Source organism: Ambystoma mexicanum, chromosome 3q, assembly GCF_040938575.1.
Source record: "Ambystoma mexicanum isolate Mex_15411 chromosome 3q, UKY_AmexF1_1, whole genome shotgun sequence".
Taxonomy (NCBI): domain Eukaryota; kingdom Metazoa; phylum Chordata; class Amphibia; order Caudata; family Ambystomatidae; genus Ambystoma; species Ambystoma mexicanum.
The window spans coordinates 598028585-598043903 of NC_090926.1; positions in this window are offsets into that span (position 1 = coordinate 598028585).

Below are 15319 nucleotides of genomic sequence, written 5' to 3' on the forward strand. Positions count from 1 at the left end.
ATACATGAGCAGCAGTATAATGGGCATCAATAAACAATAGCACATCTGATATAAATATAGAGCAGTGAGTGCTCTATGACATCATTTTTTTCTTTTATTGTAGATGGTTTAAATAACCTTTACAAATCCATTCACATTTGAAGTGTAACATAGACTGTTCCAATACAGAATCAAAAATAGAAAAAGGCAATAAACCATAAAAACACAAAATGTACACAACGAAATATATAAATATAATACCCGTTAGCTCCTTTTTATAAAATCACAAGAACATATACAGAACAAAGGTTCAAAATTGGTAAAAACCTTTCATGAACATCAACTCTAATTTCTACACAACTGAAAAGAAAATTAAAATTAAAATGTTACTTATAACAACACTTCAATATTTATTGACAAATCCTCAGTAAAACTGATACAAGGTACGTGCAAAAGGCACACTAACTATGTTCCACAACAGTCAGGTCAGGAATGTCCAACTTTCTTTCTGTTAGTTGTGGAGAATTAAAAAAGGCTGCAACCGCTAGTGTGTCTGAGGTGTTACCTCCGCTTAAGCATCTGTGCCAAATGTGCACTTCTTGACACCACTGATTAACGGGGAACATTTTACCTAGATAACAAAACCTTTTTTCATTTAACACTTTACAAAAAGAAAGCAGGTGTCGGGTAGATTCAGCAGTGTAATTGTGGTTACAAAATCTACACCCAGAATCTTTAGGTGCAATAATACCACGCTGTAGAAGGATTTCCTTAGTAGGCAATAAGTTCCGTTTTCATAAATCTTTTCCTGTATTGTCTGTCAGGGAATTTGATAAGGTACAATGGTAACTCACTCACTCCTTTTTTTATGTTCATGTGAGAGGTGCGACATATATACATAGCTATGAAATTTTTCTTGGTTCTCAATCCAATCGTAATCGTAGAACTGATGTTTTACTTTTGTCGGATTCTGGATTAAAGTATCCATGTTTATACTTATTTTTTGTAAGATCCTCTCACAATTGATTCTAATCAATCTGACATACTTTATGCATTTCCCGCTGGGAAGCAAATTCATAAACTCCTGCAAGTTCACATAGAGAGAATTGCTGACTGGCAGAAGTAGTTTCCTGAACAATGTCCATAATCTCCACTCAACATGGATACATATAGAAATAAGACCCAATTCAAACCATATTCCAGCTAAAGGGATGTTATTAGGTACCCCTAATTCTCGCTCTCTGATACGCATGTGTATGAGCGCAATACAAATAAAATATCAAAATCAATACCCCTAAAACCTTCTTCCAAATTTTGGCTTCCCACAGATCTAACCATTTCGAGGCTACATCAAAGAATAATTCTTGTCCGTAAATTAGCTTCGGACTCACTTTTCCCACATAATAGTTCAAGACTGGCGTGATAGAAAAAGACCCACATATACGATTTAACACCAAAACCTGCGAAAGCAGCAAAGTTGCCTTTTGATTTAAAATATATCTCCCGTTACTAGAGCCCGGCGAGGCAGATATCGTAATGCCAAGATATGCCATCCATGATGCTGAGGGAATAACCGTATTCCCCCAAGACTACAGCTGAGCCCTTTCTGTTACTTCTTGATAAGGCTCAAATTTTAGTTTTTTTAGGTTGATCTTAAGACCATTATCGCTCGAATAAACAGAAAAAGCTGTAAGGAGTCTTTTTAGCCACACACATGATTTAGCAAAAAGCAAAACATCATCTGCTCATGGGGGCCAAGGTACCTTCAGGGCATTCACTCTGGGTGCCACTAGTGCAGCCAAACTCAAGTTATCATTCACGTCAGACACAAAGAGGTTGAATAAACAGCTAAAATACTGCCTTGTCGAAGGCCAGCTAGAGTTGAAATACGGCGAGACATATTCCCCTTTCTATTCACCCTTACCTGGATGCTTGAATCCTTTCGTGTAGACCTATAATGAGGTCTAATAAGCCACTTGGAATGCCCAAACTTTTCAGCTTCCCTCAAAGTCTTGCACGGTTGACACGGTCAAAGGCTGCTGACAGTCGATCATTGCTATGTACATACAGGCATCAGGAGTGGACCAAGTTGATTTTTGGATAGACCTGCGCACAAGGCCATTTAAGGACGTAAAATGGGCCTTGCAGAAGCCTGTCTGAAATGTACATAACCTGTTCAGCGGCCCATTTCTCCAAGTGCTGGAGTAAGATAGATGAAAAAATCTTACTATCAGCATCCAACAACGAGATTGGTCTGTAGTTCATGGGGTCAAACCATAGACCTTTCTTGAAAATTGGAACAGTAAATGCGATTTGTCACGGTTCAGGGTAAGTTTTTGTAGATACAACACTTTCAAATAAGATAGACAGAGCATTTGCCCAGTTTCTCTGAGAATTTATTAGGGTGACATTACACCATATTTCCGTTGGTATTAATGAGCAGATCTTGGCCCATCGCGTTGTTGGATTCATCAGCAAGATATAAGGATTTTACGTTACCCAAATTGTACAGATTCGAGAGAAACGTTACCCAGGTTATCTTGTGTACTGCATTTAACTGGGCAGTGCACACTGACAATTCTTGACCATTTATTAGGGACCACAACATGCCCACGTCTTTTTGGGATAATGCTCTTAGCATCAGTTCCGAGTCTTGCTGTAGCAAGGCTGCATGCCAATGTTTGCAATAATTGTTATAGTTTTGTTTTATAACTTTGCATTTAGCCAGTTTATCTTCTTGTGATGCTAATTGACCCTTTACTAACCTCACTACTGACCTCATCTCGGTTTTCATCTGGGCCAACTGGTCATCATAATAGTGTAGGTGTTTCCTATGAGCAGAGTGCTGGACCGGCTTGGAATTGTGCTTAGCACCAGTCATTAGAGCGTCAATTGTGCACTCGAAATTGCCCACATTAAACACTTGGATCTTCCATTCAAGTGTTATGCGGGACATCGTTTCCCTGAAATCATTAGTTAATCTGTCCACATTCAATACAGTTCTACGCATGGCATTCCCCCGTGCGGTTACTTTTAACTCTGTAGGACCTATAATGGACCTGTAATTTTCTTATCTGTGATTGTGAAAGGAATGTTAGAGGTGTCTTTTAGAAAACAATGATCGCTCCATGCGGTTTGGTCAATAGTAAAATTAGAGCAAATCTCAAACTTCTGGGGGTCTACAAAAATGTAATCAATCATTGTTTTACTATTACCACGGACCCATGTGTAATTATTATCATCGATATTTCCAATTTCACCATTAAGCGAATATTAATTCAATGAGGCCAATGTTATGCTTCTTTGCCAGCCGACTTTGTATTTTTGATCGTAAGGGAGATTGTCAGATTTACAATTAAACGATATATCTTCAACCATCATCAGAACATATTTAATATTCAGATCGCTGGCTAACAGGACATGCCGTGGATCCATTCTTGATTTCCAGCTAGACACTAGTTCAACAATTGATTGCAATATATAATATGGATGGGCAAGTAATGACACCTCTACCACCAAAAGCCCATACAGAAGATTTGGGATCTGGCAGCTAACCACTGACAAGTCATATCGTAGACCAATAACTAGGCCACCATAGGGTCTACCCATTCCACTAAATTTTGTAGCTTGGAAAAAAACTTGGTACCCATCTAAAATGGGAATGGCAGTCAGCCAGGTTTCTTGAATCATTAAGCAATTAGAATGTTTTAGTTATTCCGTGACTGCCTTCTTTGTGTGTAAGTGAGTATGACCTCTAGAGTTCTCTGACAATAATTTTAGTTCCCCATCACCAGAGCAATTGGTCCCAGGCTCATCTTCATCATCATCTCAACCAGGAGCCAAAGTTACTAGGCCCTTGCAGTTTGTGTGATCTATCCTCGTAAACACCTGAATATATCTTTTCTCCATTCCACCTTTTAAAGTAGTAAACATGGGAATTATCCTTTGGCTATAGGGCGTATCCACCCTGGGCTTCTTCCTCCCGTCTAGCAATTGAGAAGCCTAAGTTGTGCAACATCGCTCTTTCTGGTAGAATCAAATCTAACACCAATTTAGATCGTAAATACAGATCAGCCTGTGACACATCATTTCTGTCTGGGAACACAACCCACTCAATATCAGTTGAGCAGATTGCTGTCAATGTCGGAAATTCTGCTAGAATTAGCAAAATATTGTTGCGGTTTTAGCATACAGGCATATTGTCACTAAGGAAACTAGACATTAGTAAAACGTTATTCGCCTCCTGTGCAAACCTGTTAGCATTATTATACACTCTGGGCACCACATCTGCGACGGTTGTATCATTGATTTGGGGTTAGTATGGTCCCACCCAAGATTGAGTGGTATATTTGTTACATTGCGGGGGTAGCTTCCTCCATGTGGTACATTCTATATGTTCATTAAATTGAGCCTGGGGCCCTCGCTATTATGACAGCTAGTTATGTTATCTGAAGGGATCCTGCCAACCTGTAAGGGATTCACGAGACCTGAATTGGCTTTGATGTGTTGTTCAGTTGGAATGGCTTAGCAAGTAGATCACCTAGGTTGATGTGATTTTGGTGATTAATAGAAATGTTCTCTGAACTTAAAGAAGTTGTGCATTGGTGTGGATGTTTCAATATACCAGAACAGACTTCAGGCTTGTGTCCATGAGGAATATATGATTTGTCGATTAGGCAATCTAAATTCATGTTTTGCTGATCAGTAGAAACCTGATCTCACTGTATGTTGTTACAGCTAGAGGAAGGACACATGAGGCCGAGGCTAGCAACGGTACATTCCAGTGGTTTATCATTGATGGAATGTTCCATTATGTTGATAATGAGAGCTGAGTTCAGTGCTCCTGTCTTTTTCTCGGCTTCACATCTGCAATTGCACAAGACCGAATTCACTGCCAGTGGTTTCAAATTTACGGGTGTCATTACACATGACTCTGCCGACGGCGCAAAACATAGAGCTTGAGATTGACTAGTTTTAAGGCGAATAGCGTTGTCAAAGGATACACAGCCCGATTCATGGAATTAATGTGCGCTGAAAATTCCCGCGCAAGCGCGCGAAACCGTGCGAATCGCAGTGCAAGTGCGAAAATCGCAGTGCAAGTGCAAAAATCGCCGCAAAACCCGCGCCCATCGGTTCATGGAAGTACGTGCGCGAGTAAAATCTAGGATGTGCGCTGAAAATCTGCGTAGCACACGCCGGCGCACAGGTCATCTAACAGCGTGCGCTACGGCCACAGCGAAAGCCCACATAAAAAAAGTAGGCATAACACGGGGCGTGACACGCAGAATGGGGAACAACACATGAAAATGTGGCCGTCATGGGGGAAGTACAGGAGGCAAGTGCGCGGAACGCCCACACGCTCGCCTACAACACGTATTCATGGAATCGAATAGGGCAAACCATCGCACGGGCAAAGACGCGCACAGGCCTAAACATGTCCGCCACACGAAGGCAGGCGGTAGCATCCCTGCGCATGAAAAAAATGTGCGCCAAAATGTGCGCTAACAAAAAGCACGTATATACAGCTCTGATGATTGTCCCATACTGTGGCCCTCTAGGACAAATGACGTGCAAAGGGGTACGCGACAAACACGGACACCCGCTGAGTCAAAAATAGCGTGTGTGTGTATTTCGGGGGTGCGCAGGAAGTTTCACACACGATTGGGCTTGGGCGAGCGGGGTGCGTGTAAATCTGGGGTTCACAGGAAGTTTCACACGTGAAAGGCCCTGTGCAAGTGGGGTGCGTGTATTCCTGGGGTTCGCATGAAGTTTCACACGCGATTGGCCTGGGTACGTGTAAATCTGGGGTTCGCGGGAAGTTTCACACGCAATTGGCCTTGGGCGAGCGGGGTACGTGTATTTCTGGGGTGCGTGGGAAGTTTCACATGCGATTTCAGCAGGGTACGTGTATTTCTGGGGTTCGTGGGAAGTTTCACACGCGTTTCCAGCAGGGTATGTGTATTTCTGGGGTTCGCGGTAAGTTTCACACGCGATAGGCCCTGTGCGAGTGGGGTACGTGTATTTCGGGGTGCGCGGGAAGTTTCACGCGCGACAGGCCCTGTGCGAGTGGGGTACGTGTATATCTGGGGTGCAGGGGAGTCCTACACGTGAATTGGCAGTGTGGGTCCTCCCAGGTGTTCCCTGTACACCCTCCACGGCCCCGGCAGGCAGCCCACACCACAGGGACTACCCTGCACCCCTGGTCATGTCCCGCAGGCAGCCCATCCACCATGGGCATGCCCCCCAGGCAAGCCACATGTCAGCTTACACTACTGATCACCAACGCATGACCCCCTCGACCCCCACCACTGAGGGGCACCTGCCAGCAGGCCCCCACTCATGTCCCCTTAACCCCCACCCCCAGCAGTGCAGGGCACCTGCCAGCAGGCCCCCACTCATGTCCCACTCATGTCCCCTTGCACCCCCACCCACCAGCACTGAGGGGCACCTGCCAGCAGGCCCCCACCCATGTCCCCCATCACCCCCACCCCCAAGCACTGAGGGGCACCTGCCAGCAGGCCCCCACTCATGTCCCACTCATGTCCCCTTGCACCCCCACCCCCCAGCAGTGCAGGGCACCTGCCAGCAGGCCCCCACGCATGTCCCACACACGTCCCCTTGCACCCCCACCGCCCAGCAGTGCAGGGCACCTGCCAGCAGGCCCCCACTCATGTCCCCCAGCACCCCCACCCCCCAGCACTGAGGGGCACCTGCCAGCAGGCCCCCACTCATGTCCCACTCATGTCCCCTTGCACCCCCACCCCCAGCAGTGCAGGGCACCTGCCAGCAGGCCCCCACTCCTGTCCCACACATGTCCCCTTGCACCCCCACCCCCTAGCACTGAGGGGCACCTGCCAGCAGGCCCCCACTCATGTCCCACTCATGTCCCCTTGCACCCCCACCCCCAGCAGTGCAGGGCACCTGCCAGCAGGCCCCCACTCCTGTCCCACACAGCCCTGCCACATACCAGCTGACAATCAATGATGATGAAATAAGGGACAGTCAACTGTCACAACCATACCAGCCTGAGATTAGTCACCTGGAAGTGTCACAATGTGTGCATCCCTACCTACAGAAACACCACCAATGCTGTGTCATCAAAAGATACATATGCTGCTAAATGCATTACCCCCTTGCAAAATACAACATGAGAACAGTGCCATGTCACCCAACCCCTCGCCAGCACCGCCACCCAACACACCATGGCATGTCATGCTATGTGAGAGCAAACCAAGCAATCCCGAAAACCTGACACAAGTGTCACAAAGTACAGTGTCCCTAATAGAAACTGGCCACACACAATATGCTCCTAGTAATGTTGAACTAACAACACACATGACCAAATACTTACCAACAATACAATGCAGCTACACAAGCACAAACACAACTAAAACATGACAGTACTAAGTTAAAGTAGTCGAAGTCTTACAACCTGAATATGCCACCACATCGCTCCCTTCCAACTGTAGTCTTGCAGGCTTCAAAACATGTCTGTGTACTGCATACAACATGAACTCCATCTCCAAACTAGACGTGCCTGGGAAGACATGAGGAATGAACCTGCAAATTTAGAGGCAGACATGGAAGCAGAAGCATACATAATTACAACATGCAGTGTACAATACAACAACAATATACACAAGGAATGTCTACACAGTATTGAGTACAGACTGCTTACACAGCTCATGGGAGCCCAACATCACTGTGTACATCACTGTCATTTGGTCACACCCTTTGCAAGCCCATGGAAACGGGAAGCAGGAGGGGTGTGTGTCTCACGAACGCAAGCATCAAACCCAAACTCAGGACAAGCCTGCATGTGCCCAGCCAGAATACAGTGGATGCCCACGGGAGCCACACAAGGCAACACACTGTCAAAAAATAATCAAAAATCAAAAAATCAAAAATGGCCATGTGGGACCCGGGGGGTGGGGGGGCACCCAGGAGGTCCGAGGATAGGGTGCGCACCAACAGCCACCTGTGTGGATGTTGGGAAAAAAAAACACCTCCATGGGCTCATGGCCTGCACGGCTATGCCAATGTGGGAGAACTGCTGCCGTCGCTCTCATGACCATCTGCTGCTGCATCAGGAGGTGGTGGTGCTATGGGAGGCAGCCCATGCAAAGCCCTGGTATGGTCCTCCATGGCAGCAAGCATGCGGGTGTGGAAGGTCTCGTTCTGGAGGATTATAGTGCGGAGATCCCCATGCAGCACCTGACGTGATGCCCGGATCTCCTCCTGAGTTGCCTGCATCTCAGCTGAGGGCGAACGTATGAGCCGCTCCAGCTGCTGTTCTGTCCTCAAGTTAGTGGAAGTCTCAAGGTCAACAAGAGTCTCCCTTAGGTGATGGAGTTCTACCCTCAGGGCTTCCCTGTGGCCCTGGGACTCTATTGATATTGATTGGCGTAGAGTCTCCAGTGCCGCCCGTCTGTCCCTGTTGGACGCCAACATGTCCTCCCTGTGTGATTGGCAAATGGAGTCTGTTGCCTGCTGTAGTTGCTCCATCTGCCTTTCAGGGGGGACAATGGAAGTGGCCACCCTCTCCATTGCTTGAGCCATCATCTCAACTGATGCTGCCTGTTGGGTTGCCATACCGTACATGGATTGTTCCCATGCGGTATTGCCTGGTGGCGTAGGGCCACCACGTCGGCGGGCACCACACCTGTTTGGGGCAAGGCGATCTGCGCCTTGCTGTGCCGGCACTGCCTGAGGCTGCAGGACGGCATTCCCCCTCTGATCTGCTGGCCCAGGAACAGGATCAGATGTTGTGCAGTGTGACCCTGCACCCGTAACTGCCAAAGGCTGACTAACCAACACTGACATCCCCATAGAGGGTTCTACCCCTGGTGCAGGTGGGTTGGACAGAACAGAACCCCTTCCAGAAACACTTACCTGCGACGCCACATAGGTCTCATCATTCGAATCAGCACCTGAATAGAGGTCTGGGGAGGTGCACCCAGAGACACCCCTTGACAGAATCATCTGCAGCAAGAGTGGGTTCTCACCCACCACCACACCACGTCCCCCACTGGTGGCCGGTTGTGCCTCAGGTTCCTCCTGGGTCTGCACCATCTCCTCAACCTCAACAGCATCAAGTGCGTCATCCCCTGCAAAAACATGAAAGACAAAAAATGGAAACAGGTATTAGCACAAATAGGCCTGACAAGCTACAGAACCAGTACATGATTTACACATGTCCCACATGACTTTAACCCTCCCATGCATGCACTGTCACAGAGTTGGAAGGGGAGGCAAAAGTCGGACACTGATGACACCAAGATGGAAGAGTAACACATTTGCTGATATGCTGGGTAGCACTGCCATCACACATTGGCCTGTGAGTGGCATGTCCTATACACATAAATGACACATGCCATCACACAGATGGCATGTACCATAGCCATGGTACATTCCACAAGTGCATCCATATGTCAGTGAATGAGTACTGTCACCCATCCATGTGAGATGGACATGAAGAGATGAAAAATGCCACATAGTGTGAAAAGATACGCCATGTGCCACACACTGCAACACATCCAGTGTACAAAAATACAGTGATTGCAGGGCCATGTACACATCAATGGTTGTGCACTTCAACATGACAGGAAACAACTAGCATGTTCCACATTCAAACAGGCCCAAAAGCATCATGTGATCAGGACAATACTCATTCAGCCTGAATGGTCAAATCATTCAACTACCAAGGTGACACATGTGGGCCAATGTGGCGTTCTTCAATGACAGAAGCATGTCACATATGTCACAATAGGGCTGAGGAATGTGTTGCAAAAGTGGGAGAATTGAAACAATCAACCTGAAAGAACACTGAAAAATACAAACAATGTTGTTGCATGATGCCACCTCAAGGGCAACTGCCGTAATGTTGCGCTAAATTACTACTGTGGGCAGAAGGGATAGTGTCACACCCAAATTCAAGGCCGCAGAATGTTTTGGATGAAGCACACCTGCCACTCAATCAGACCCCATCACCCAAACAACATACAGATGCATTACACACACACACGCATGGGCACTCACCGGACAATGTGTCATAATCGGGTAGTTCTTCCACACCTCAGATCTGTTCCTCTGTGACGAAGGTCCCAGCAACAGACTCATGTTCAGTGAGTTTGTTGTTCTCTTGTGGAGACCCACCGCCAGTCACCAGAGTAGCGGCATGACTTGAGGCCAGCTTGTTCTTTGCTCTGCGTTTCAGGGCGTTCCACCGCTTGTAGCAATCATCAGCTGAGCGCCTTACAAATCCAAGGGCACTTGTGTGGTCGGCGATGGTCTGCCAGTGTGCCTTACGTTGACCAGGTCTGGTCTTGTAACCTGCAGTCACCACCATTTCGTGGCTATGTGCCAACACATAGCTCACAAGTGCAGCAAGTTCCGAATCATTGAAGCAAGGCTTCCTTGAGGTACTGGAGTGTGTAGCCGTGCCTGGGGTCTCAGCCTGTCGTGCCAGAGCACCCTTCTTCCTCTTTTTAGAAGGTGGAGCGGAGTCAGAGTGGCTAACGCCGCTCTGGTCAGTAGGGGCAGAATCACTGGTGGTCTGGTTTGTTGGAGTGTGCGAATGCACATTGATCATAGGACTTGGTGCAGGCATTGTCTGAAGTGTGATGTTGGCAGCATGAACATCAGTATGATGGACCAGGACCGACACTGTCCTGGCTGGGAGAGTCAGGGCTGGGGCGGATGGAGCTGCAGCTGCCCCTGCAGCCTCACCACCCTGCATACTTGGGGCAGCAGATGACATTGCTGCCCCAGATCCACGTGGCTTGTTGACAACTTGCACCGCCACACGTGGCTTAGACTTGCTTACCTGGAAGTCAGCCAGGGAGTCATCCTGTGCCAGGTCAGGTGCCAAAATGGGCTGGTCCAACAAGGGCTGAGCTGGGATGGTCTCAGCCACGTTTCCCTCATCCATGTGGGGGGCATGGGTGTCCCTGATTGGTCCTCCACACATGGGGGTATAGGGGCACCCTGCATATCCTGGCCACGTCCCCTACCGCGCCCTCCACGTCCACCTTTTGAAGGTCGGCCACCTTTGCCTCCCTTACCGCTTGGTCGCCTCCCAACCATGGCACTGATGTTGTTGTGCGTATGGGAGGAGCAGTAAACTATTGTCCTGGGCAATTGGGGGTCAAAGGGGTAGGGTACTAGATGGAATTCGTACCCCAGTGCTCTAACAAGGCTATCTGTGACCCCTGGGGGAGGATGACGGGTCACGCAACGCACAGGCAGCCGAAAAACAAAAATAAACGTGCACGCAACCCTTCGTAGACCACGTGTGTGGAAAAATGAACCCGCACTACGCTGTGGAACCCAGAAACACAAAAATAAGCGTACGCATGATACACACAGCCTACAATGACCTCTGAAGGGGTACGCGACACACGGGACAAGCACAGTTGCTAAGTACGTGCGGAACTCACCGTCTGCCTGGAAAAAGAACGTGAAAAATACACGCGTGCAACACCCCCGCCAAAAGAAGAATTGTACGCTGTCTGAGGAGACAGGACAAAAGATGAAGTGAACACTGATTGAGGAAACTGGCCCAAAAAAAGTAGAAAAATGAAAGCTGTCAGAGGTAACGGGGAGTACGAACTTGAAACGCTGTGAAGTAATCGCGTGTGAACCGACAAGAAGTACAGAATCCACCCACTCGCTCTTCACAAAAAGCACGTACAAGGAAATGGCGTCCTACATGTACCTTTTAAACAGGCCCACACGTACACGTCACTTACGCGTGTACGCGCCCTTTCCTCCAATTACACACGATGACACTCGGACCTGCAGCTTTTCCACGTGTGCTCGGTCATCACATGCTATGAGGGAAACACCCACGCGCATCACGTCACAGACGCGCTTACGCACTAAGGGCCTTTGGCCCAATGATATCGCGTACGTGCGCTGACGTGCTAACGCGCTAAGGGCCTTTCCTCGAATTACACGCTGACGTGCAAGATTTTCACATGCCAAATCACTCCGTGTCAAGCTGGCCACGCGTTCACAAACGGCAGACCACGCTCCTGCCCAGAAGGCCGAATTACTGCCCCCCAGAGCCCTGAGCATGCTCCCACCTGCCATCTGCTGCTGCCTGATTGCCTGCTGCCCACGTGCCCTGCCATTTGATGCCTGCACGTCAGCCAGGGGTGCTGTTGCTGTGACCACCCCTGCTGGAACTGAAGACTCCCGACTGGGATTCCATCGCTCCACAGCCCAGCCCCAGGACCCAGTTGCCCACCCACTCCTGCCTCTGGGTTTGCCATGTCCAGCACTACACCATCTGGCGGCACTGGCAACCCCCAGCCAGAGAGGCAGAGGGCCACCAGCTTCACTGCCACCGAAGTCGGTATTCCGGCTGGAGCAAGTCCTGGGGCAGTTTGATGCCCTCTTTGGAAGGTCGCGCGCCGACAAGGAACGACGGACCAGGACGGACATCGTGACTGCCATCAACGCGGAGGGGGTGGCAGTCCGCGAATTCCATCATGTCAAGAAGCGCTGGGAGGACTTCAGGTCCAGGACTCTCAACAAGGCCCGGCGCCTCTTGAAGGCAGCGGATGCTAAGGGGCGCCGAGGCCACCTGTCGGAAGACCAAATGAGGGTCCTGGAACGCGTATGCCCAGCGCTCCAAGTCCAGGTCCTTGAGAGGCACACCCGTCTGGAGTCGAGCGGTAAGTGTACATGCATACTGATTGGAAGCTGTGCGTATGGTGGTGTGTCAGTAGTGTGCAGGTTGCACATGTGGTTTTGTAGGGCCATGTATGGATGTGTATGTACAGGGCCGTGAGGCTGACACATGCGAGTCCTTTCATGTGTGAGACGCATGGATGGTGTATATGTGGGTAAGCATGCAGGCCAAATGCAGATGTGTGAGTACACATGTTTGAATGACTGTGTATGTCAGTTGTCAAGGTTGTGGTGTCACACATGGATGTTGGTTCCAGCTGCATGTATCTGCACTGTGTACATGTGCATGCATGTGTATCTGACAAGTGTGCAACTGTCATGCAACATGGATGCATCTGAGACGGATATGTAGAAGATTGATTGCCAGATGTGACATGGATGCCGATCTCATCAATGCGACACTTGGTGGAGGTGTACACATGCATGTAAGTGTGGTGGCATTTGTGCATGTCTAGTGCACTCCCTGTGTCTCATGTGATGTCTGGCTCACCTTTGCCTGCTCATGCTGTTGTATGTGTATGGATGGTGCTGGCTGTTGCGATATGGCTGTGGAATAAATCATGTGTGCGATTTGAAATGACGTGTGTTGGGGATTGTGATGCCATGTCTGAAGTTTGACAATGACACTCGTGTGCAACTGTCATGTGTGTATGACTCCATTGTACAGTGCCCTGATGCCTGTGTCCTATCTCTCCCTGTCTGCAGTGTAAACTGAGGAAGAGGGTGAAGAGGGTGCAGCGGCAGGGATCGCACCGCCAGCCAGAGACGCAAGGCCCGGCTCCCCTCCCAGGTTGTCCTCTCGTCGGGGAGTGAGGAGCCCGGTGCCGCATCCCAGGTCGCAGCTGCCGAGGGGAGGTCCAAGAGGCGGAGGTCGGAGTTGGACTCCTCGGCAGCAGAAGGGGCAGCTGAGACCCCACAAGGTCCGACGGAGGAAGATGGCACGGAGTCATCCAGGTTGGTGGGGGGTTCGCTGGAGGAGGAGGCTGTGCAAGGGACAGAGACGGGGTCTGGAGGTGGGATTCCACTGGTGCTAGTGGTGCAGTGCAGGGGCAGGGACAGGAGGCAGCACATGCTGCCACAGAGGTGCCTGTGTGTACTCCTGTTCCCGATCCTGTGACTCCATCATCCTGCACCAGCAGGGATACCTACGTCCAGACCCGTTTTCAGGCAGCGGATGAGCTTACGACAACTGGCCTTCCTCTGCCTGCGGACGTGGCTATCCGGGACCGGGTTGAGCCTGTCCTGGGTGGTGTGGCGTTGCGTCAAGGGGCCATGCGAGGCGAAATGCAGTCTTTTCATGGGGAGACTGCATGTCGTCTTAAATGGCTCGTTGACCACATCCACCTACTGGGACAGGTCACCAGGGCCGGATTCCTCTGTTTGCTGAGCCTTGTTCCGTCCCCCTCCTCATCTGAACCCCCTATGCGCTAGTCGTACTCCTTGCCATCTTCCCACCCATGTGTCACCTGGGTGCCCTGTGGAGCTGCTTCTGACCCTGCGGCCAGGCTGGTGGAGGACAAATCCCTGCCACAGTCGGGAGTCAGACGTCCAGCAGGGGTGGCCACCTCAACAACTGGACCCCAGCCGGAGGAGGATGTGCAGGCAGAAAGAGCCAGGGCACGGGCAGAGGCACAGCAGCAGCAGCAACAAGGTGGGAGCCATGATGGTTCGGGGCCTTTGTCATCGGAGGGGCAGGCATCCGCCAGAGGGCAGGAGGACCCAGGACAGGAAGTGTCTTCCGTGTGGCAGTGGTTAGGCCATGCCATAGATGCGGAGTGGCAGCGGGCAGAAGAGGCACGGCTCACGATGGTCAGAGCGGAGGGCCCAGAGGCGGGCCGAGTGCCTCGAGGCAATTCGCAGGGAGTTGGAGGAGAACATGTCGTCGTCCCTGCGAACCCTCTGGGCCATGGAAGAGGACCGCCTCCGAGACACTGAGCAGGAGTTCGATGATGCCCTGGCCCGGGACATCCAAAAGTGAGCCGTCGGACTAGCTCGTTGCCCTTGTAAACAGTTAGATAGTGTTAGGTTTCCTTTGTTTTTTTTCTTTATTTTGGTTGCGCTTGGACAATGCACCACGTTTCTGTATATAGTTTTTCATTAGGTAGTATTTTTGATAGGTTTCATTTCTTCAGTTGGGATCATGGACCCTGGATTGTTCATCTGTATATAGTTCACTATTGGATTCATCTCTTTTTTTGGATTTTCCCATGGAGCAATGTTTTTCCCTTGGATTTGCTTTGTTGGACTGTGACTTTGGACACCTTTCCTTTGGATTATGATTTCTTGTTTTTCATTATTTTACAGACATGCAGCTTTTCTTTTTTTTATTCCCATTGTTGTTTGTTTGATTTTAATTCCATTCATGTTGCGTTTAATAAATTTTTTTCTTCATACTTCGATGTGTGGTATTATCTCATTGGTTTCATGCATGTCATGATATGGGTTTTCACATTCACTTGCAACCATTGTGTGTGTGTGACGTACATGTGTTCATTTACATACTTGCCATTCGGGTTGTATCATGTAATTGCCTTTTCTATGTGGGTAGATGCAATACTTGGTTGGGTCGTTGGGCTGGGGAGGCTGGCCATAAGGGCCATGATTGAGGATCGTCATGACCTTGGGGCTGGGGGACATGAGTGGG